Genomic DNA, 24743 nt, shown 5'->3' on the forward strand with positions numbered 1-24743 from the left:
GATAGAACAGAGCCTTGGGGGCAAGCTGCATATGCTCACTTTTGTGTGTATTGCTGGAGAGTTTTTTTTTTTCTTGGGAGAGTGCATGTGATCAGCAGAGGGCCAATCAGCACTTTCCAGACAGAGGGTCAGAGGTTATGCAGCCTCATAGGACAATCAGTGGAGAATGAAAACACCTTCTACAAGCTTTAACCAGTGTTCTGCTGGACACTGCTGGAAGTTACAAGACTGCTATATACTACTGATGAAAAACGGTATATAGAGGTTTATATTTACTACAATAATTGCATTTCCATGTTCTGTGTACTGTGGGAGACCAGATATAGTGAATGCAGGGTCCTGGGTTTAGTAACACGTCAAAGGATAAATTCACCTTCATGAACATGTTATGTGTTTCATCTGTTTTTAGGGTTGAACATGTAACATGTTCCCGCTCCTGCAGGGGCTTGGTGATACGGGGCCTCTGTGTGACAGCAGTTCAGGGAGAATTTCCCCATACCAGTTGTCACTTTATTAAAAGAGTGCAGCTGTGTAGGGCTCTGCCCACATGGTCACATCATTCATTCCCAGAGTTCTGTGAATGAATCAACCACAAGTACTGACATCTTTTGTGGATGTTGACTTTTAGTTCTCAATGAACTACTACAGCGCTCAACAGCTTCCTGTCAGTGTGAAACTACCTGCCTGTACAATGTACGGGCAAACAGATTACCCTGACAGTCTGCAGGAGTCCTGTATGGCACCAGCGATCTGATCGCAGGTGCAATGCTTTCCAGGCTCCTAAAAGAAATTAAAAATGCACATTTTTTTACCTGAAAAAAAAAATGTGCATTTATTTTTTAAAGGTGAATTTATTCAAGATTCATTTTATTATTAATGATTAAACATGCATTATTTATGTCTGAGAGTTAAACATGCATAATCACTTCTTCAAGCCTCTCCCAATATACAGTACATAACACAACATTGGCATAGCTGCTATCTGCAACATTGGCATAGCTGCAATTAAGAACAATTGCAAACAGGATTTAGAGTTCATCAGCCATGCTCTCCACCTTTTTTTTATTACGAAAGACATTGATGGCACTCTCATTGTTTTGAAATTTCAGATGAAGTGCAAGACATGGTAACTCATCAAATGGAAACATTACTAGCAGCTGTATATGCACCTGTATTGAACTAGCACCTTTTCAGCAATATCTATATTTCTAAAATGAAGATGTATGCATTGGTCTGGAGCATTTATTTCACAAACAAAACTAAAACTCTGCCACACAGCACATAAAGCTGCTACAGTAAAGGCATAGTGTTCCATTACTAGCTATTTTAGGAATGGAACATGTTAGCAATGGTAATTTCTTTTATTCAGCCTAGAAGTATTTGGTTATTTTTAAAAAAAAAATTAAAAAAAAATTTTCTATGTTAGAAGAATGACCACAGTAATCATTACTTCCTCTCCATAGCAAGCTCTTCACCAAGAGTAGCATCTGTTAAATCAGAAGTTGGCAGAGATCTCAACAAAGGTTGGCATTTTCCTCTTTCTTGGTAAGAGACCTCTCTACATAATTTCAGCTTAAAAGTGACCCTGTCATATCACAAATAAATTCAGCCAGCTTGCCCTGCAAAAGAAGAAGATGAAGAAGAAGCCAATTATGTACCTCCTTGGCAGGCAGCAAGTCAAACTTTTGCTGTCCTATTCTGCTGTCTCTGGGTGGTGCTGGTATCTGACACTTCGAGGTGTATCTGTTATCATGTCGCCCATTGGGCACCCTAGTTCTTCCAGCCAGCCACAGTATTCTGCAGAGAAGCACCAGCCAGCAGGTAGAACCACAACATACAGTTGGGGACATCCTATCTGATACAACCAGAAGTGTTGGATATAAGCTGCACCTGGAGTCTATGAACACAGAAATGTTTTCATTCTCTGCTAGCTTGGGATTTAGCTTCTACCATTGCAGATAGCAGCTAGTCCAATTTTTTAGAGATGTGACAAAGTCAATCGTAGCGATCACATGATACCGAGCTACCAATTACAGTTAACTGTAATCTGCTGTGTATGGACCCGGAGCAGGTACAATGATGTGTATGTACTTGATTGAGTCTGCATGTGCAGCCTCGCCGCAGTATATGTACTGTGCCTGGTCAGCAAGTGACTCAAGTATATGTGAACCCTCACCTTGTAAAACAACCCATTCACATTGATATGAAAGCAAAACATTTGTGTATATATATAAAAAATCATTATGAATACATTTTCCCCTTTTTTATAAGTTATCACATACCCTCTGTTCTCAGCTGCATAAGGAGCTCTGAAAATTTGTTGTGGGAGGAAAAACAGCAGCACACTGGTCTTTCCAGTGAATGGTTGTGTGTGTTGGGGTGAGGGGGAGCATGCCAGGGAAAGTCTGATTAATGGAAGAGAGCAGGCAGTTCTTAACACAGCCAGAAAACTGACCACGCTGTGCTCTCATGCCTAGTGTGGTCAGTTTTTAATAGTAATGCAGAGGGACTGGCAGGAACACCAGGTATTTCAAAGGAAGCAATACAAAGAGAACAGGATACTTTTTTCATACAAGTACATGATACAGCAGGGATATTATTTTATTCTATTATTTATTATTAATTCCTTCCATTACAGGATGTTCATCTAGTGACAATGTTGCTTTGAACTTTGCTCAGATATTAAATACTTTGCTAAACAAGAGGGCTGCATTAAAGCGAAGTATGTCCTACAGTTGTGGTATTTAAAAACCCTTTGAAAGATCCAAAATGTAGTTTTATTTTTACATACAGTGTCTACGTATAATGTTTCATCAACTCTGGCAAGTCATATATTAGTGATGAGAGGAGCTAGGCCAGATTCTGACACCATCTTACACTGTTAACAAGCACTGAGTCAGGTGGCAAGGAGAGTTTATTTTAAAATATCGAAAAACACTGGGAAAAAAAAATGAAAAGTGAATTTTGGCAGATCAGGATTTACTGTGGATCATTTTGGTTTGAGATGAATGGCAAAGAATGACAGTCACATTTAAAATATGTTTTAGAGTTTTTTTAATTTTATCTTTTTATAGGTTGGCAATTTAAATGTTTTTAAATGGATGTTTTCCATTTTTTGTACATTTTTATTGCTTTTGTATGTATGAATAACAGAGTGATGCTGCATCAACAGTGATAAGCTGCAGCACTTTTAAATAATGTTTCTGCAATGTTGGTATTATTAAGGCCACAGTTCAAGAATATACCTTTTTCCAACTAGGCTGGCCTGCAAACCATCAAGTAGACAGTGACCCAGTTACAGTACATGGGACCTGCATTGATAAGATGACTGTCAACCATGTTTTTTTTTACAGTTCATGTTTGAACATTTAATCATTAGTTTAAAAGGAAAAAAAACTTCATGGGTACATTAATTGTGACAGCTGTCACATTGTAATGGATTAACAGGAAACTACCCTGAGTCAAGAAACTCTAAAAATACATATTATGGTTGTCCAGTATAGTGGCGTAAGGGTCACATGATAGCCATTAACCACATATTGTAATAGCAGTTTTTGTATTCTACTGAAGATGCAGAAATAGTTTAAATAACTAGTCAGCAAAGTACATTAAGTTTAATAATTTGCAAAAGCCTAATACCTGTTTCCCCATACAAGCTGCAGAAGCAGAAAAACAAGTTATGCAATATAGGCATGAAACTATAACTATCGTGTTTTGAATATATAATCCTTTGGAGAGATCAATGCAATGTATTAAATAGATACCAACATATAACCCTGCAAATTAAACTACCAATAGCCACAAGACTACCAATAGCCACAAGACTAAAATAGCCCTTTGAAAAGGGGAACACAAAACATAAATTTATCATCAGACACCTTAAAGAGAACATTTATATTAAATATAAAGAGTACATTTAAAAAAAATATTTTAAAGCAGATCTCTGTTCAAAACGTTTATTTTCCCATGCAGTGTAGCTATGCCCGCACTGCATGGATTAAGTGCTCATTTTTTCCAGGGGCTCAGGGAAAAGCTGTACTTACCCATTCCTCCAATCCTCCAGAAATCCTAATCGCACTCCCCCACGTCCAGCAGTGCACTGATCCTGCTGTCCTCACATTCGGAGCTGGTCTATGGGCATGATAACATCAGGAACAGCCCGCTCACAAAACCGTGCGGGAGGGCAGGTAGGAGCAGCGAGGACCAGTCTTGTGCTCGGAGGATCAGCGGATTAAGTAAGTATATCTTTGTTTTCCTAGACCCTAGACAAAAATGCTGTTTAAATAACTAGTCAGCAAAGTACATTAAGTTTAATAATTTGCAAAAGCCTAATACCTGTTTCCCCATACAAGCTGCAGAAGCAGAAAAACAAGTTATGCAATATAGACATGAAACTATAACTATCGTGTTTTGAATATATAATCCTTTGGAGAGATCAATGCAATGTATTAAATAGATACCAACGTATAACCCTGCAAATGAAACTACCAAGAGCCACAGGTGTTTGATAAATAACCATGATTATGCTCAAACAAATAACATGGGATACATTTGAACACATAGTTTATGACCCTGGGTTTTCATTTCAATGTGGCTAGTTACCAGGGGCGGACTGACAACTCATGGGGCCCCCGGGCAATAGGGGATCATGGGGCCCCTGTGTCCTTGCCCAAACTCAAAAAAGCCTATGAAAAAGGTACCAGGGGCATCTCATGGGGCCCCCTACTGACCCCGGGCCCTCGGGCAGTGCCCGAGTTTCCAAATGGTCAGTCCGCCCCTGTTAGTTACTCACTGGGATGAGATCTCTTGAATGTCATAACTGTTGAAGCAAGCCTTTAGTATTACACAAGATTTGGTTTCCTAGGATAGGGAGCTACATAACAGGCTAGGTGGTACCTTTTTGTTTCATAAAAGGAAGTCCAAAGTGTGTTTAAACAGCCTGTAAAAAAAGCAGCTCCAAGTTAGTATTTTTGCAGACTAAAATAGCGCTTTGAAAAGAGGAACACAAAACATAAATTTATCATCAGACACCTTAAAGAGAACATTTATATTAAATATAAAGAGTACATTTAAAAAAAATATTTTAAATCAGATCTCTGTTCAAAACGTTTATTTTTCCATGCAGTGTAGCTATGCCCGCACTGCATGGATTAAGTGCTCATTTTTTCCAGGGGCTCAGGGAAAAGCTGTACTTACCCATTCCTCCAATCCTCCAGAAAACCTAATCGCACTCCCCCACGTCCAGCAGTGGACTGATCCTGCTGTCCTCACATTCGGAGCTGGTCTATGGGCATGATAACATCAGGAGCAGCCCGCTCACAAAACCGTGCAGGGGGGGCGGGTAGGAGCGGTGGGGACCACTCTTGTGCTCGGAGGATCAGCGGATTAAGTAAGTACAGTCATGGCCGAAATTGTTGGCACCCTTGATATTTCTCCAGGAAATCATGTATTTCTCACGAAACGTATTGCATTAACACATGTTTTGCTATACACATGTTTATTCCCTTTGTGTGTATTGGGATAAAACAAAAAAAGGGAGGAAAGAAAGCAAATTCGACATAATGTCACACAAACCTCCAAAAATGGGCTGGACAAAAGTATTGGCACCCTTTCACAACTGCGGATAAATAAGAATGTTACAAGCATGTGATGCTCCTGTAAACTCACCTGGGGCAAGTAACAGGTGTGGGCAATATAGAAATCACACCTGAAAGCAGATAAAAAGGAGAGACGTTCACTTAACCTTTGCATTGTGTGTCTGTCTGTGCCACACTAAGCATGGACAACAGAAAGAGGAGACGAGAACTGTCTGAGGACCTGAGAACCAAAATTGTGGCAAAATATCAACAATCTCAAGGTTACAAGTCCATCTCCAGAGAACTAGATTTGCCTTTGTCCACAGTGCGCAACATTATCAAGAAGTTTGCAACCCATGGCACTGTAGCTAATCTCCCTGGTCGTGGACGGATGAGGAAAATTGATGAAAGATTGCAACGCAGAATAGTCCGGATGGTGGATAAGCAGCCCCAAACATGTTCCAAAGACATTCAAGCTGTCCTGCAGGCTCAGGGAGCATCAGTGTCAGCGCGAACTATCCGTCGACATTTAAATGAAATGAAACGCTATGGCAGGAGACCCAGGAGGACCCCACTGCTGACACAGAGACATAAAAAAGCAAGACTACAGTTTGCCAAAATGTACTTGAGTAAGCCAAAAGCCTTCTGGGAAAACGTCTTGTGGACAGATGAGACCAAGATAGAGCTTTTCGGTAAAGCACATCATTCTACTGTTTACCGAAAACGGAATGAGGCCTACAAAGAACAAAACACAGTACCTACGGTAAAATATGGTGGAGGTTCAATGATGTTTTGGGGTTGTTTTGCTGCCTCTGGCACTGGGTGCCTTGACTGTGTGCAAGGCATCATGAAATCTGAGGATTACCAAAGGATTTTGGGTCGCACTGTAGGGCCCAGTGTCAGAAAGCTGGGTTTGCGTCCAAGATCCTGGGTCTTCCAGCAGGACAATGACCCCAAACATACGTCAAAAAGCACTCAGAAATGGATGGCAAAGAAGCGCTGGAGAGTTCTGAAGTGGCCAGCAATGAGCCCAGATCTAAATCCCATTGAACACCTGTGGAGAGATCTTAAAATTGCTGTTGGGAAAAGGTGTCCTTCCAATAAGAGAGACCTGGAGCTGTTTGCAAAGGAAGAGTGGTCCAAAATTCCGGGTGAGAGGTGTCAGAAGCTTATTGATGGTTATAGGAAGCGACTGATTTCAGTTATGTTTTCCAAAGGGTGTGCAACCAAATATTAAGTTAAGGGTGCCAATACTTTTGTCCAGCCCATTTTTGGGGTTTTGTGTGACATTATGTCATATTTGCTTTTCTGCCTCTGTTTTATATTTGTTCCAATACATACAAAGGGAATAAACATGTGTATAGCAAAACATGTGTTAATGCAATACCTTTTTTGTGTGAAATACTTGATTTTCAGGAAAAATATCAAGGGTGCCAACAATTTCGGCCATGACTGTATATCTTTGTTTTCCTAGACCCTAGACAAAAATGCTGTTTAAATAACTAGTCAGCAAAGTACATTAAGTTTAATAATTTGCAAAAGCCTAATACCTGTTTCCCCATACAAGCTGCAGAAGCAGAAAAACAAGTTATGCAATATAGACATGAAACTATAACTATCGTGTTTTGAATATATAATCCTTTGGAGAGATCAATGCAATGTATTAAATAGATACCAACGTATAACCCTGCAAATGAAACTACCAAAAGCCACAGGTGTTTGATAAATAACCATGATTATGCTCAAACAAATAACATGGGATACATTTGAACACATAGTTTATGACCCTGGGTTTTCATTTCAATGTGGCTAGTTACCAGGGGCGGACTGACAACTCATGGGGCCCCCGGGCAATAGGGGATCATGGGGCCCCTGTGTCCTTGCCCAAACTCAAAAAAGCCTATGAAAAAGGTACCAGGGGCATCTCATGGGGCCCCCTACTGACTCCGGGCCCTTGGGCAGTGCCCGAGTTTCCAAATGGTCAGTCCACCCCTGCTAGTTACTCACTGGGATGAGATCTCTTGAATGTCATAACTGCTGAAGGAAGCCTTTAGTATTACACAAGATTTGATTTCCTAGGATAGGGAGCTACATAACAGGCTAGGTGGTACCTTTTTGTTTCTTAAAAGGAAGTCCAAAGTGTGTTTAAACAACCTGTAAAAAAAGCAGCTCCAAGTTAGTATTTTTGCAGACTAAAATAGCCCTTTGAAAAGAGGAACACAAAACATAAATTTATCATCAGACACCTTAAAGAGAACATTTATATTAAATATAAAGAGTACATTTAAAAAAAATATTTTAAAGCAGATCTCTATTCAAAACGTTTATTTTCCCAGACAGTGTAGCTATGCCCACACTGCATAGATTAAGTGCTCTTTTTTTCCAGGGGCTCAGGGAAAAGCTGTACTTACCCATTCCTCCAATCCTCCAGAAAACCTAACCGCACTCCCCCACGTCCAGCAGTGGACTGATCCTGCTGTCCTCACATTCGGAGCTGGTCTATGGGCATGATAACATCAGGAGCAGCCCGCTCACAAAACCGTGCAGGGGGGGCGGGTAGGAGCGGTGGGGACCAGTCTTGTGCTCGGAGGATCAGCGGATTAAGTAAGTATATCTTTGTTTTCCTAGACTCTTGACAAAAATGAGCATTTAACCCATACAGTGCGGGCCCAGCCTGACTGCATTGAAAAATAATAATTTTGCTCAGAATTCTTCTTTAAGCTGAATTCTGGGAAAAGGTTATTTTTGGAGATTTTCAATGTAAGAATGCAAGAGTCAAATGGAATGCATAATAGCGATATTACTACTGCTGTTATACATGACAGTTTCCTGCTGTCAACGGTCTGTAAGGAGTCTTTAACAACCGGTGACATCACCAGCCTCAGTCACTTACATGGCTGGGAATCCCAGCATGAATTTTAAGGGATGCCCCCTGCAGCAAAAATAAAAAGGTGTGAAGTCCCCTCAAAATTGTATATTTGTGGGCATGGGGGTTATTAGAATCTGAAATCCCCCTTCAAATATTTCCATTCCAGGGCCATCTTTAAGAAGAGGTAAAACTGGGCCCAATCAATGTTGTGGGGCCCAAAGCAGCGTCCCCATACTTGCCAACTGTCCCGGTGTACATTTCCTTGTCCCTTGAAGTCTTCATCCCCTGTTGTGTCCTGATATCTCAGTGTGAAGTGCTGTCACTTATGCTACTCAGCTCTGCCCTATTACCATGCACAGTTGACTCACCTGTATAGACTGTGTCAGCATTCACATGTAAATAACTGGTATTCATATGTAAATAGCGGGTGCAATGTGCTTGTATAAATGCAATGTGGCATTTATATGTAAATAGCAGAGGCATTCATATGTACATTATGCCCCCCAAGGTTACAGCCAGCATCACCTCTGCTGACTCACTGAGGAGGTGAACAGGGGCATGCTTGAAAGTCCTGCCCAGGGGCAGACTGACAACTCATGGCCCTCGGGAAATAGGGATCATGGGGCCCCTGTGTCCTCGCCCACACTCAAACCACACCTAAAAAAGCCTATGAAACATACCAAGGGGAATCTCATGGGGCCCCCTACTGACCCCGTGCCCTCATGCAGTGCCTGAGTTCCCAAATGGTCAGTCCGCCCCTGGTCCTGCCTGTAACCTGGTCACTGAGCCTACCATCAGCCTATTCTGCAAATGAAAGCAAAGGTGGGGGCGCTGTAAGGGGTAAGGAAGGTGGGTACAAAGATGAGCAACGGAGGCATTTAGAATTGAGGTGCTGGGGAGGTTGGAGTGGAGAGGATGGGGGAGGTTTGGTTGCAGAAGTTAGCATTGAATTTCAGGATTCAAAAGTGTACTGATGGGGTGGAAAACTTTGTACGCCACATGTGGGGCAGTCCATTCACTTCAATAGGCTGCTCTATGCACTAGAAATGCGGAAAAAAAGTCCCTAACCCTTTTTCAAAATTGCACTAAGCCACAGTGCCACAGCACTGTGAATTTTGGTACATGTGAAAGCACACACGTCAGCAAATGTGTGAAGGTGTCATTAACAATTAATGTGGTGTCAGGAAAGCAATTTTGCATGCGTTTCTGACATGCACAAATGTGAACATAGGCTAAATGTCTTATTTACATTGGTGGTCAGTGTATATCTTCTCATTACATTGGGAATTGGTGTAGAATCCTTTCAATCATACTAGTGGTCATTGTAAATCCTCCTTACATTGGTGGTCACTGTGAATGCTCATATTACATTAGTGGTCAGTGTAAATACCCTTTATATTGGTGGCCAGTGTAAAAGTGTATTTGGTAAAATAAATCTAACTTACATTTGTGGTCAGTGTCCAATCCTCTCTTACATTGGTGGTCCATGTAAAAGCCTCCCTTAAACTGGTGGTCAGTGTAAATTCCCTCTTACATTAGTGGCCAGTGTAGAAATATATTTTTTGTTGGTGTAAAATCTCCCACTACATTGGTTGTCAGTGTAAATTCTTCATTAGATTTGTGGTCAGTGCAAATTCCCCATTACATTGGTCAATGTGAAATTCCCTTTACATTGGTGGTAAGTGCAGAATTGCACTTACACTGGTAGTCAGTGTTTATTTCCCCCACCCCTTACACTGGTGGTCTTTGTAGAAATGTCACCTACCATCTCCATCCAGCACTGCCACTGATCCCAACCCCCCCCCCCCACATTGTCACTCATCCTACCCCCCAGCACTGCCACGTATCCCATCTCCCCCACCACTGCCACTGATTCCATCAACCTCCCAGCACTGCCAATGATCATGCACTCCCCACAGCACTGTCACTGATCCCAGGTGTCCTAGGATCCCTATGAGTTTTCTGTCTATTTGTGGGTCCCCTCACCTTCTCAGTAGATGGTTTGCAGGCAGTGAGGAGATGATGTGCTGTAACCTTCAGCAACCAATCAATGAGACATAATTAAGTGCTATAATCTCTAGCAACCGATCAGTGATCTGTAATAATGTGCTGTAACCTCTAGCAATCAATAAATGGTAATTATGTACAGTAACCAATAACAACCAATCAGTGAGCAGTAATGATGTGCAGTAACCTCTAGCAACCAATCAGTGAACAGTAGTGATCTGCTATAATCTCTATCAACCAATCAGTTAGCAGTATGGATGTGCAGTAACCTCTAGCAGCCAATCAGTGAGCGGTAATGATATGCAGTAACCTCTAGCAACCAATCAGTTGCCAGTAATGATGTGCAGTAACCTCTAGCAACCAATCAATAGCCAGTAATGATGTGCAGTAATCTCTATCAACCGATCAGCAAGCAGAAATCATGTGCTGTAATCTCTACCAAATAATCAGTGAGCCATAATGTGTGCTGTAACCTCTAGCAAATAATCAGTGAGCTTTAGTGTGTGCTGTAACCTCTAGCAAATAATCAGTGAGCCGTACTGTGTGCTGTAACCTCTAGCAACCAGTCAGTGAACGGTAATGATATGCTGTAACCTCTGCCAATGAATCGCAATCGCTGCCTGATCTACTACAGTAAACTCATTTTGAGTCTAGCTGCTTTTTATTGGATGTCTCAAAGAAGGTGGAGAGCGAAATTGCTTGGGGGGCCCAAGAAAATGTTTACCCAGGGTCCGATCAATATTAAAGACAGCCCTGGTCCATTCACAAAAAAATGTCAAGTGTAAGTAAAAACACAAACAGTTTTTGACACCCCAAAAGTCCCATGATCCATTGTCAATCACGCCATCTAACATCTACAAAATAGCATTGTCATGTACATATATGGTCAATGACGTCACCCAGGTCACCCAGGAGCCCGCACCTTTTTGTTTATAATAGCTGTCATCCACTGGACCTGGCATTCGGTGGGAGCAAAGTGATGGGACAAGATGTGTGATGGCGGGTGGCATATTTCTTTCGTTCAGCTGGTTGGTGGGCATTGGACCTCATGATTCACGTGGATCTACACCTCTGGTCAGCATGATTGATGGTGGATGAAGATCATGATATATTTATTTATTTATAAAAGGACTTGTCAAAAACATTGTCTGTGTTTTTATTTACACTTTCCTTTTTTTGCGAATGAGCAGGGTGCTATGTACCCCTTTCTCTTTCACATGGGAGGGACTAGTATCTGGATCCTTACTTATCTAGGTTTCTAGATTTCAATAAGCCCCCACTCACAGACCCCACAAACGCTGGGTCAGGATTGTGGGAAGGAGGTTCCCCATGTTGAGGGCATGTGTCCTGTTATATTTTGGAGGGGTGCATGCTTGGATAAGGTTTGGGTATAGATTTTGAGGGTGGACCTCGTGCTTTTTTTATGTGGAGTTCCCTCTTAAAATCCATAGAATTTGAAGGGATCATCACATGATTTTTTTCTTGCCTCTTTTGCATGAGGTTTCTCTTAAAATTCATAACAGAGCTTAAACCGTTTGCAGCCATATCCATCTTTGCATTTTTTTGCACACGTTTACAAAATGATTTCAGGTCTGAAGATTACACAAAACCACCAAACAGTATATATTTTCTGAAAGCAGATACTCGAGATATTAAAATAGTGGTAGTTGTAAATTTTTATGTCACACGATATTACCACAAAGGTCTGGGAAATGCAAAATTTAATTTAAAAACACTAAAGGGAATTTTTGGGCAATTAATGCAATACATTACTCAGATTTTTAGTATAATTTAAAAGACGAGGTTTGGCCGAGTAAATAGATACCCAACATGTCAAACCTTAAATTTGTGTGCTCATGAAATGGCGACAAACTTCAGTACCCAACATTTTCTATAGGCGACTCTTCAAAAGCCCCCTATAGGTCATTAGGGGGCGATCTGGTGCCATCATTATTGCTTTCACTCCTGCATGCATGACGATATGTAACATGTATCGCAAACGACATTTTCACATGTAGGTGCCCCCGATGCATGCGCTTACGTTTGTACGTGTGTATATTTGGGGGGGGGGGGGTTATGTGCTTAGGTGTAACTTTATTTTTACATTTTTTGCTTAACTTTTTTTCTCATTACATAGAGGACAAAATGTCCTCTATGTGATGATTTTTGGTTCTCTTGCCCTCCAGAGGATTTGCCCGCCTTCCTGACCAGGCCATTTTTTGCAATACGGCGCTGCATTACTTTAACTGACAATTGCGTGGTCATACATTGCTGCACCCAAATGAAATTTATGTCCTTTTTTCCCACAAATAGAGCTTTCTTTTGGCGGTATTTGATTGCCTGTGTGTTTTTATTTTTTTGTGCTATAAACAAAAAAGACCGACAATTTAAAAAAAAAACTATATTTTTTACTTTTTGGTATAAAACATATCCAGTAAAAAAAATGTAAAAATCTAATTTCGTCATAAATGTAGGCCAAAATGTATTCTGCTCCATGTCTTTGCTAAAAAGAAAAATCCCAATACGTGTAAATTAATTGGTTTATGTGAAAGTTATAGCATCTACAAATGGTGGTATATATACTGAAATTTTTTTTTTAATATCTTATGATAGTAATGGCGGTGATCAGTGACTTATAGCAGGACTGCGGGACTGCGGTGGGCATTCTGATACTGGGGGGAAACTGACTAATTGCCACTGACATCCCCAGTGACACTAATACAGTGATCAGTGCTAATAAAAAGCACTGACACTGTACTACTCACACTGGGCAGGAAGGGGTTAACATCTGGGGTGATAAAAGGCTTAACTGTGTGCTGTGTGCTGTTTTACTATGTGTGCTGTGTGTGATTTAAGCATGCTGCTTTGTTTTGCTCTGCTATGCTATGCAGAGCAAAACAAAGCAGCATGCTGGAGCTGACAGAGGTGAGATCTGTACTGTTTACATACAGACCTCTCCCGTCAGTGTTCTTTGGCGATCGCCGTGTGCTGGCGGGGAATCTCCGGCCAGGACCCAGTGATTGACAGCCGTACGCACGTGCCCCCTACCTGGAAATGCAAAATCACGTATATATATATATATATATATATATATATACAGTCATGGCCGAAATTGTTGGCACCCTTGATATTTTTCCTGAAAATCAAGTATTTCACACAAAAAAGGTATTGCATTAACACATGTTTTGCTATACACATGTTTATTCCCTTTGTATGTATTGGAACAAATATAAAACAGAGGCAGAAAAGCAAATATGACATAATGTCACACAAAACCCCAAAAATGGGCTGGACAAAAGTATTGGCACCCTTAACTTAATATTTGGTTGCACACCCTTTGGAAAACATAACTGAAATCAGTCGCTTCCTATAACCATCAATAAGCTTCTGACACCTCTCACCCGGAATTTTGGACCACTCTTCCTTTGCAAACAGCTCCAGGTCTCTCTTATTGGAAGGACACCTTTTCCCAACAGCAATTTTAAGATCTCTCCACAGGTGTTCAATGGGATTTAGATCTGGGCTCATTGCTGGCCACTTCAGAACTCTCCAGCGCTTCTTTGCCATCCATTTCTGAGTGCTTTTTGACGTATGTTTGGGGTCATTGTCCTGCTGGAAGACCCAGGATCTTGGACGCAAACCCAGCTTTCTGACACTGGGCCCTACAGTGCGACCCAAAATCCTTTGGTAATCCTCAGATTTCATGATGCCTTGCACACAGTCAAGGCACCCAGTGCCAGAGGCAGCAAAACAACCCCAAAACATCATTGAACCTCCACCATATTTTACCGTAGGTACTGTGTTTTGTTCTTTGTAGGCCTCATTCCGTTTTCGGTAAACAGTAGAATGATGTGCTTTACCGAAAAGCTCTATCTTGGTCTCATCTGTCCACAAGACGTTTTCCCAGAAGGCTTTTGGCTTACTCAAGTACATTTTGGCAAACTGTAGTCTTGCTTTTTTATGTCTCTGTGTCAGCAGTGGGGTCCTCCTGGGTCTCCTGCCATAGCGTTTCATTTCATTTAAATGTCGACGGATAGTTCGCGCTGACACTGATGCTCCCTGAGCCTGCAGGACAGCTTGAATGTCTTTGGAACATGTTTGGGGCTGCTTATCCACCATCCGGACTATTCTGCGTTGCAATCTTTCATCAATTTTCCTCATCCGTCCACGACCAGGGAGATTAGCTACAGTGCCATGGGTTGCAAACTTCTTGATAATGTTGCGCACTGTGGACAAAGGCAAATCTAGTTCTCTGGAGATGGACTTGTAACCTTGAGATTGTTGATATTTTGCCACAATTTTGGTTCTCAGGTCCTCAGACAGTTCTCGTCTCCTCTTTCTGTTGTCCATGCTTAGTGTGGCACAGACAGACACACAATGCAAAGGTTAAGTGAACGTCTCTCCTTTTTATCTGCTTTCAGGTGTGATTTCTATATTGCCCACACCTGTTACTTGCCCCAGGTGAGTTTACAGGAGCATCACATGCTTGTAACATTCTTATTTATCCGCAGTTGTGAAAGGGTGCCAATACTTTTGTCCAGCCCATTTTTGGAGGTTTGTGTGACATTATGTCGAATTTGCTTTCTTTCCTCCCTTTTTTTGTTTTGTCCCAATACACACAAAGGGAATAAACATGTGTATAGCAAAACATGTGTTAATGCAATACGTTTCGTGAGAAATACATGATTTCCTGGAGAAATATCAAGGGTGCCAACAATTTCGGCCATGACTGTATATATATACATACACGTGATTTTGTGCAGCCCTGCTGCCCTGTAGCAGTATTTGTGCTATAGGGTGGTGGGGAAGTGGTTAATGAGATATGCAGGGTCTAAAAGACCTTTTGTTTACAATCAGAAAGAGGCGGCTGAGAACTGTAATTTGTCTGGCAATTTAACCTTTTGCTGCCCGGTCAATGGCCGATTGGCGGCCAGCAAAATCCCTCAGCAATCCGGGTGGACGCCATATGGCGTCCTCCCAGGCATGCGCAGTTTGCGCGCCTGCAGAGCCGCGCAGAGGCGCGATCTGTCACCCTTGCCGGTACCATGTGACCTGCTGTGACCAATCACAGCAGGTCACATGACAGTTGTATACAATGGATGGCTTCATTCGTGCCATCCATTGTATACTAGTGTGTCTAGCTGTGACTGGTCACAGCGATCACATGCATAAGCTGGGCCAATCACAGCCCAGCTGTGTCATGTGATTAGCCGTGCCAAATCACAGCTGTGCACAAAAAAAAAAACCCTGAATGAATCGATGTCATTCAGGTAAATGCTTGCTTATAGCAAAGTAATTCTTTGCTATAAGCAAATTGTGTAAAAAAGAAAATACTGATCACTTCCCCGAAGTAGTACAATGTTACTATGGTAACATTGTACTACTTTGGTCATAATGAAATATGAAAAAAAAATCTTAAATAAAAGAAAAATAAATGTAATAAAAAATTAAAAATAATAATAAAATTTAAAAAAAAGAAAAAAAAATTATATATCTTTTTTCATACTGTCACCAGTCAGTGTCCCTGATCACCGCCATGCCAGTAATATGATGATGCTGTACTGCACTGAGGCAGTAATTGAGTACATATGCATGCTTCTACTTTTCAGAGGTCCAATATTGTTCTATGTACAATCCTTGTTTTATTGATTGCATGTAATATTCTAATTTTCTGAGATTGTGAATTTGGGATTTTCATGAGCTGTAAGCCATAATCATCACAATTATGACAAATCACGGCTTGAACGATCTTGCTTTGCATGTAATGAGTCTATCTCATATATTAGTTTCACCTTTTAAGTTGCATTACTGAAATAAATGAACTTTTGCACGATATTCTAATTTTTTGAGTTTCACCTGTATTCTCTGAAGCAAAAGCTAATTTTCTTGTGCCAGGCAACAATTTTTGTAATAGACTTACTGCACAGAAACCACTGTCTAGCCTTCATTGGACAGACACAGTGATTATTGGAATAGGCACCAACCCGGAACGCTGATGACATTTGCCGCCCGCTATTCTGGCCATAGGGTGGGCCGCAAATGGTTAAGGACCCTGTCCAACCTAACCTAGTTGCTCCTCTGGTGCCCACCCCGAATGATTGTAAATGTATAGCATCCTGGTTGTTGAGCCTGTTCTCACATCTACTAGGAGCCTCTTGCTTAACAGATTTGTAGGGATGGTATGCCAAAACACTTTGTCCCATCAGTTTCCAAAACAGTCTCCTAACAGTTTGGCCTAGGCCTGAATAGGAACACTGCACACTTTCTTGCAGAGGCCTCATATACTATCATGGTCCAGATGCACAGACATTTTTAGGAACATGATCAAGGTTTGTGGCACAGTACAATAATGGAATTGTTTTTTTCATTTTAAGTTCATGTTTATATCAGTATGGCTCATAAAACAAATGTTGTTAACAGAGTATAAATTGCTTCACCATGTAAGTGTGCAGTGTCGAAGTTCAGTGACATGTAACATGCTTACTCTGCAATGCAATCCTTCTGTGATACCACAGTACACGGAGAATGTAAAAGGAAGTAATGTGGCGAAGAGACGTTAAGGAAGTCCCTGCATATTAGATGAGAAAATGAGGAAGCAGCCAGTCAGTTCCAGTCGATATATTTCTACTGTGCACTGCTCTGCCTGTTATATGATCGCTTATATTTCTTTTTTATGAATGCTAAAAAGCAGCTCATTTTTGAGAGCTTCTAGACATGGATTTATATAAAATGATGTTTCTAAACCTGTCCTAGATTTCAGAAGAAAAAACACCCCTCAAGACTGAATTAAAGTCCAACCAATAGTGAGCTCTAAGCAGTAAGTAAGGACATTTGTTGTTATATGTGTTTTTGTTTGCATATTAGGCCAAGGGAAGTTGTATGACAATTCAGAACATTGTATTACAAATTTAAAGCATCCAAATGGTTTTCTATTTTGTGATGCACATACATGTATTTATTTTATATTTGTCTTATTGGAATAATACACTGCGATAATGAATTAGTAAATTTACTGATATTGAGTTAGTGTATTTATATAATTAAACAAATGGATTTGGAATGTAGACAGCTATATACTTGAAAACAGCTATATAGAGCTGTGGCACCCAAAGACAATCGAATGTGGCAACATATTTTAGTTTGCAAGACAAGCTGAGTTGGCTTAGTGAGGGTTCATTATGAAAAGGAGATGTGATGGCCCATTTTGAACACTTTGCTGATCACTTTGGCCATTTTTTAAGTCTGTAGGTTACTATTTAACCTTTCAGAGAATTTGTCCCCATCGTACCTTCAAAAGAGACCACCTCTCAACATTTAAAAAATTCTCAGACATATACAAAATACACCACACTTTCTTCACAAGATTTATTTAAAAACAAACACTTACAAGTCATTTATTATTACTTTGCTATATAAAACTAAGCATTTTAAAAATGCAAGTGTTTTTAGATTTCATTTATTTGGCAGGTTCCATTTGCTGAATGTCCCACTTTTAAAATAAACTGATCTCAGTTTTCAACACCACCCTTCCTTCTGTGTAACACTTCTCTATTGTTTTGCAATTAGAATTGTTAATAATACGTAAAGAGAAATGAGGACATATTTAACTCAATATATGTAGCAACGGTTTTCAAAACGTTTTTCACAATTGTAAAAAAAAAATCACTACTTTAAGTGATACCTTTTTCTGAGGTTACCTCAAAAGAAAGTGTTGAGTGACAAACTATGGGTGAGGAAAGAGAAAATGTGAAAATAATTGTTGCCTTTATTCTTGAAAGTACCATATAAAGCACTTCCATTATTGTGCTGCTAAAACCATAGAGAGTATAACGTTCGTCAATGAATAGAAAACTATTTTGCTTTTCCCGTTTGCACAACTGTTCAGAATGATATTTGCATAAAGGGGGATCATTACATTGAAGGTATTATTTATTTCATATAGTGCTGATCACAAGAGAGTACCCATTAGGTCTTGGGCCCTGGAGCTAGTGACATCATAATGGTTAGGCACTATTATATCTTTATGCTGTAACCACAGAATTGCCTCTTCTTTATTGAACTAGAGGTCGGTACACACTGCTCCTTTATACAGTAGTAGTAAATAGTCCTGAGATTTTAATGCTCTAACATGAATTTAGATAAAATTGTAGTTTGAGCTCCCTTTAAGCTTTATGAGCCTATGAATAATTAGTTGTACATCTTTCTTAGTTTCAGTTGTGCATATTGAATAAGTATAAATCAGCACACATATATATATAAAATCCTCAAAAATCCCTTAAAGTCATATCAATATCCTTCCGCTGAAGTACTAATAAAATATATATTCATTGACTTAAACCCAAAAACCCACAATTATAGTGAAAAGATCAAAACCCAAAGAGATTACCCAAAAAATAAAAAATATCAAATATATATATAAAAGAACAAAAATAAATAAAGTCCCAATATGCAAAGTGTCCAAATAATGTGTCCAAACAAAGATCAATTTCTTGATAGGAAGACGCTTCCTACTCCACTGAAGAAGATGCAAATCAATCACAGGTGCTCTTCAAATACCTCAAAAAACAAAATCTCAACATAGTATATTACCTTTTAAATCCCAGAACTAAAGTGCCACACGTGTATCATGCAAAAAAAAACACTCCAGTGTCACAGCACTCATGTGAGAGAAAAAAAAAAAAAAAATTTAAATTTTAAATATCACTGCAAACTATATATAAAGTGCATAATTACCCTAAAACAAACAAATTCCAGTTTGTAATCAACCACATATGTACAGAGTGTCCTTAGATTGGTATCCTCTTGTTCCTCAGGACCTCACAAACAGACCAGGAATCAGTATGTGAATTATAATCATATATAAAATTTATTGTAGCCACTTACATATAAAAATGATAAAATCAGCAAGACAGCATCCAACTCCTCATGCTCAGTATGCGATCCCCTTTCCGTGTGTAGAGGGTCTCCCGATCACCAGGTAATTCCCCCTTGCTACTCCTATCCAGCACTATCACTTTGTAGCTCTGGGGGACACCTGAAGTGCACCGTTACTCTCCAGACCTCCAACACACAGGGATTCCAGAATCCAAAATGGCTGCCGCAGCACTTCCGGGAACGTCACGTGCCCTGGACGCGTTTCGTCTCTTCTGGACTTTGTCAACAAGGATACGGACATAAGGTTCCAGTTCTTTAAGTACCCACTCCTAACCTGGCGGAAATACCTCAACGGCCATCTTACAAAGTGGAAAATTGAGAAGAATGACTACCACAGCTGATATACCATGCTAGATAGTCATCCCCACCCCATAGCTCTCATCCCTAAGTTAACCTCAAGCCATACTTCAGTCCCAAGGATAATTAAACCACCTGCAGCCATTTTGGAAACTGAAAGAACAATTTTAAATAACCATAAGGTCGGGGGTAACACCACCCCTTCACCATTGATTACAAAAATCTACAAATAATAAAATCATTCACAAAAATTATAAAATATTAAAGAATATAAGAAGTACATGCTAAAAAATCTAAATTAAAATAAAAAAAAAAAATTACATTTAAAAAAAAAAAAAAAAAAAAAATTAGAATTACAAATCAGAAATAAAACAATTTAAATCCAAATCAATATTAAGACCCCTAGGTTTCAAGGTATTAAGTTTAAAGATCCAAAAAGTTTCATTACGGGATATTTCCTGTACTTTATTACATCCCCTCCAATGAGTATCAAGAATATCAATACCACAAAAACTCAGAACACTAGGATCCGAATTGTGAAAATCACGGAAATGCTTTGAAACACTATGTTCCTTCCTTCCTTTTTTTATGTTCCCCACATGTTCTTTAAGTCGAATTTTAAGATCTCTTTTCGTTCTACCCACGTATTGGATTTTACAGGGACATTCCAACAAGTAGGTGACATACTTCATATTGCATGTTATAAACTTCTTGATCATAAACTCCTCCCCCGTAACTGTAGATTTAAACGTGGAGATCTTTTTCACTTTAATACCAGTCGTTTTACATATCCTACACTTCCTACATGGGAAGAAACCTGTTAATCCAAACATCCCTGATTTTCTAGGGGGGGAGATAATCCCTTTTACTAATAGGCCCCTCAAGTTATCACTTTTTCTATATATAAACGAAGGTTTCTCAGGTAGCGTCTTGGCTAGAATATCATCTTTGTGTAACATCGGCCAATATTTTCTAATGACATTCTCCACTTCCCTATACTGGCAACTAAATTTGGAGATAAAAGCATATTCCATTGAACTTTTCCCCTCCCTCCTTTTTTTCTTAATATTTCTCTTCTCCTTCCCATCTCCTAAATACTTTCTACTTACTGCATATCTCATCTTCTCTAGAGAATCCTGATCATACCCTTTAGCAACAAAACGTTCCTTAATATATTCTGACTGTACAATATAGTCTTCCAATCTTGTGCAGTTTCTCATAATACGAATAAATTGGCCCTTAGGAATCCCTTGAATCCACAAAGGATGGTGACAACTACTAGTCGGGATAAATCCATTCTTGTCGGTATCCTTAAAGAACGTTTTGAAGCACAATCTATTCTCATACTTGAAAACATGTAAATCCAAAAAATTGGCCCATTCCGTACTACTACTACTGGTGAAACTCAAACCCAATTTGTTATTATAAATATTTTCCAAGAAGATCTCAAAGTCAGATTTATCTCCTTCCCACACTATCAAGATGTCATCAATATAGCGCCTCCAGACTTTTAGACCCATCCAATTTTTGCCAAAAATCTCAGACTCCTCCCACTTGGCCAAAAAAATATTGGCCAAGCTGGGAGCGAATTTGGCACCCATTGCCACGCCCTTTTGTTGGATGTAAAATTCCCCCTTATACCAAAAGTAATTATTACTCATACTAAAATCTAGAAGCTGTATAATGAGTTTACGCTGTTTTCTATGGAGCTCCGAATGGTTCTGTAAACCCCATTTTATGGCCTTAAGGTCATCTTCATGCTTTATATTGGTATACAGGGAATTAACATCAATAGTGGATAGTATTGTATCTTTAGTTACTTTCATTCCTTCCAATAAATTTATTACATCCTGACTGTCTTTCAGGTATGAGGGCATTTGTTTTACAATGGGTTGCAAATAGAAGTCAACATATTGTCCTATTCTAGAATGTACCGAACCTATCCCATTAATAATGGGTCTACCTGGGGGATTGGTGATACTTTTATGTATCTTAGGAAGAAAATACATAAATGGAATACGACAATATGATGGAACTAGAAATTTTGCTTCTTTTTCATTGAGAATGAGATTTTCTCTGGCAGTGTTAATTAACTTTTTTAAGATCTTTCGATATACTAGTGTTGGATCTTGTGGGATTTTACAATAGGTATCTGTGTCACCCAGAATATTTTGCATTTCTTCCTCATATTGTGTTCTATTCATAATAACCACTCCCCCTCCTTTGTCCGCTGGCCTAATTACAATATCCTTCCTATCCTTCACAGAGACTGCCGGTGATGACGCACCAGAACTAGGGTTCAAATCCACCACCCCCTGCCATTTATACATATTGTTACTACGATAATCCTCCATATCCCTAATAAAATGATATGGAAATAAAAAAGAAAAAACAAAAAAAGTTTATTAGGGATATGGAGGATTATCGTAGTAACAATATGTATAAATGGCAGGGGGTGGTGGATTTGAACCCTAGTTCTGGTGCGTCATCACCGGCAGTCTCTGTGATAGAGGCTGGTAAAGGACCAATATTACCCTGGGTGAATGAGGGTATGGGTAATAAAAATAAATCCAACATCCCAAAAAAAACGGAAGGACAGGATAGAGGACCTGGTAATACTAATAGGGGTTCTCCTAGGCCCCCTAATTCCCCATACCAAATATTTAATGTTCCTACTCAGAATAGGTTCCAACCCCTATCAGGGGGTAAGAATGGATACCATAATAATTATAACAACTATAGAGGAAGAAGTGGCCCTCAGAGAAATTTTTTTCAGAGAAATCCGAGAGGTCGTCCTCCGGGTCCACCCCAGAGGGAATTCTATTATCCCAACCAATGGGAGTATCAAGGATATTGGAATCCCCCTTACAGGAGAGAAGGGGAGTATCAGGGAAGAGAAGACGAGGTACAACCACAAGTTTGGAGACCAGAGGACTCTGTTCCCCAGAAAGAAAATTTGAACAAAAGGAAAAGAAAAGAAACATAGGGGAGGGGATTTACAATTTAAGCTCTACGAAACTTACTGAAAATGAAATTAAATTATTGGATAAAGGCCTAAAATATGCACCAAAAGGTGGTAATGGTAAATTTGGAGTATTTATTGATATTAATAAATATGTTAGAAGGCTTAATATAAAGAAATATTTCTCTTCCCTACCTGGCCCTACTAAAATGGCAAATCCGGTGAATAATCTGAGATTTCTACATAGCGATCTTAAAAATAGATCAACGTTTAATCCTTTAAATTCTAGGAATCAATTTATTGAAGTGTTCAAGCGGATGACCATAGATGAATTATATGAGTTAGAAAGTAAAAAAGTGTATGAAGAGCAAGCGTTATATCAGGGCTTAAGAAGTATGAAGGATAGGAAGGATATTGTAATTAGGCCAGCGGACAAAGGAGGGGGAGTGGTTATTATGAATAGAACACAATATGAGGAAGAAATGCAAAATATTCTGGGTGACACAGATACCTATTGTAAAATCCCACAAGATCCAACACTAGTATATCGAAAGATCTTAAAAAAGTTAATTAACACTGCCAGAGAAAATCTCATTCTCAATGAAAAAGAAGCAAAATTTCTAGTTCCATCATATTGTCGTATTCCATTTATGTATTTTCTTCCTAAGATACATAAAAGTATCATCAATCCCCCAGGTAGACCCATTATTAATGGGATAGGTTCGGTACATTCTAGAATAGGACAATATGTTGACTTCTATTTGCAACCCATTGTAAAACAAATGCCCTCATACCTGAAAGACAGTCAGGATGTAATAAATTTATTGGAAGGAATGAAAGTAACTAAAGATACAATACTATCCACTATTGATGTTAATTCCCTGTATACCAATATAAAGCATGAAGATGGCCTTAAGGCCATAAAATGGGGTTTACAGAACCATTCGGAGCTCCATAGAAAACAGCGTAAACTCATTACACAGCTTCTAGATTTTAGTATGAGTAATAATTACTTTTGGTATAAGGGGGAATTTTACATCCAACAAAAGGGCGTGGCAATGGGTGCCAAATTCGCTCCCAGCTTGGCCAATATTTTTTTGGCCAAGTGGGAGGAGTCTGAGATTTTTGGCAAAAATTGGATGGGTCTAAAAGTCTGGAGGCGCTATATTGATGACATCTTGATAGTGTGGGAAGGAGATAAATCTGACTTTGAGATCTTCTTGGAAAATATTTATAATAACAAATTGGGTTTGAGTTTCACCAGTAGTAGTAGTACGGAATGGGCCAATTTTTTGGATTTACATGTTTTCAAGTATGAGAATAGATTGTGCTTCAAAACGTTCTTTAAGGATACCGACAAGAATGGATTTATCCCGACTAGTAGTTGTCACCATCCTTTGTGGATTCAAGGGATTCCTAAGGGCCAATTTATTCGTATTATGAGAAACTGCACAAGATTGGAAGACTATATTGTACAGTCAGAATATATTAAGGAACGTTTTGTTGCTAAAGGGTATGATCAGGATTCTCTAGAGAAGATGAGATATGCAGTAAGTAGAAAGTATTTAGGAGATGGGAAGGAGAAGAGAAATATTAAGAAAAAAAGGAGGGAGGGGAAAAGTTCAATGGAATATGCTTTTATCTCCAAATTTAGTTGCCAGTATAGGGAAGTGGAGAATGTCATTAGAAAATATTGGCCGATGTTACACAAAGATGATATTCTAGCCAAGACGCTACCTGAGAAACCTTCGTTTATATATAGAAAAAGTGATAACTTGAGGGGCCTATTAGTAAAAGGGATTATCTCCCCCCCTAGAAAATCAGGGATGTTTGGATTAACAGGTTTCTTCCCATGTAGGAAGTGTAGGATATGTAAAACGACTGGTATTAAAGTGAAAAAGATCTCCACGTTTAAATCTACAGTTACGGGGGAGGAGTTTATGATCAAGAAGTTTATAACATGCAATATGAAGTATGTCACCTACTTGTTGGAATGTCCCTGTAAAATCCAATACGTGGGTAGAACGAAAAGAGATCTTAAAATTCGACTTAAAGAACATGTGGGGAACATAAAAAAAGGAAGGAAGGAACATAGTGT

General features: G+C 39.5%; 1 protein-coding gene and 1 long non-coding RNA gene across 7 annotated transcripts in view; one reads left to right on the top strand and one right to left on the bottom strand.

Annotated features, from left to right (window-relative positions):
* The window catches only part of LOC149462265 (uncharacterized), a 60230-nt gene extending 55979 nt beyond the window's left edge, over positions 1-4251 (bottom strand). The window contains exon 1 of the long non-coding RNA XR_016312682.1: positions 4044-4251. This is a non-coding gene — a long non-coding RNA (uncharacterized LOC149462265). The remainder of the gene's footprint in view (positions 1-4043) is intronic.
* SYK (spleen associated tyrosine kinase) overlaps positions 1-24743 on the top strand; it is a 189887-nt gene that overhangs the window by 24384 nt on the left and 140760 nt on the right. For 2 of the 6 annotated variants that reach the window (XM_089677143.1, XM_089677144.1), the window contains exon 2: positions 17206-17269. The exons of 1 other annotated variant lie outside the window; for it this stretch is intronic. The gene's annotated coding sequence lies outside the window, so the exon portion shown is untranslated. Of the gene's footprint in view, positions 1-17072; positions 17274-24743 lie in introns of those variants that run through there. 3 more of the 6 variants (XM_089677146.1, XM_089677145.1, XM_089677148.1) reach the window with 3 other exon arrangements.

This window comes from Staurois parvus, unplaced genomic scaffold (genome assembly GCF_062004578.1).
Source record: "Staurois parvus isolate SC_StPar_1 unplaced genomic scaffold, SC_StPar_1.0 ptg000178l, whole genome shotgun sequence".
Lineage (NCBI taxonomy): Eukaryota > Metazoa > Chordata > Amphibia > Anura > Ranidae > Staurois > Staurois parvus.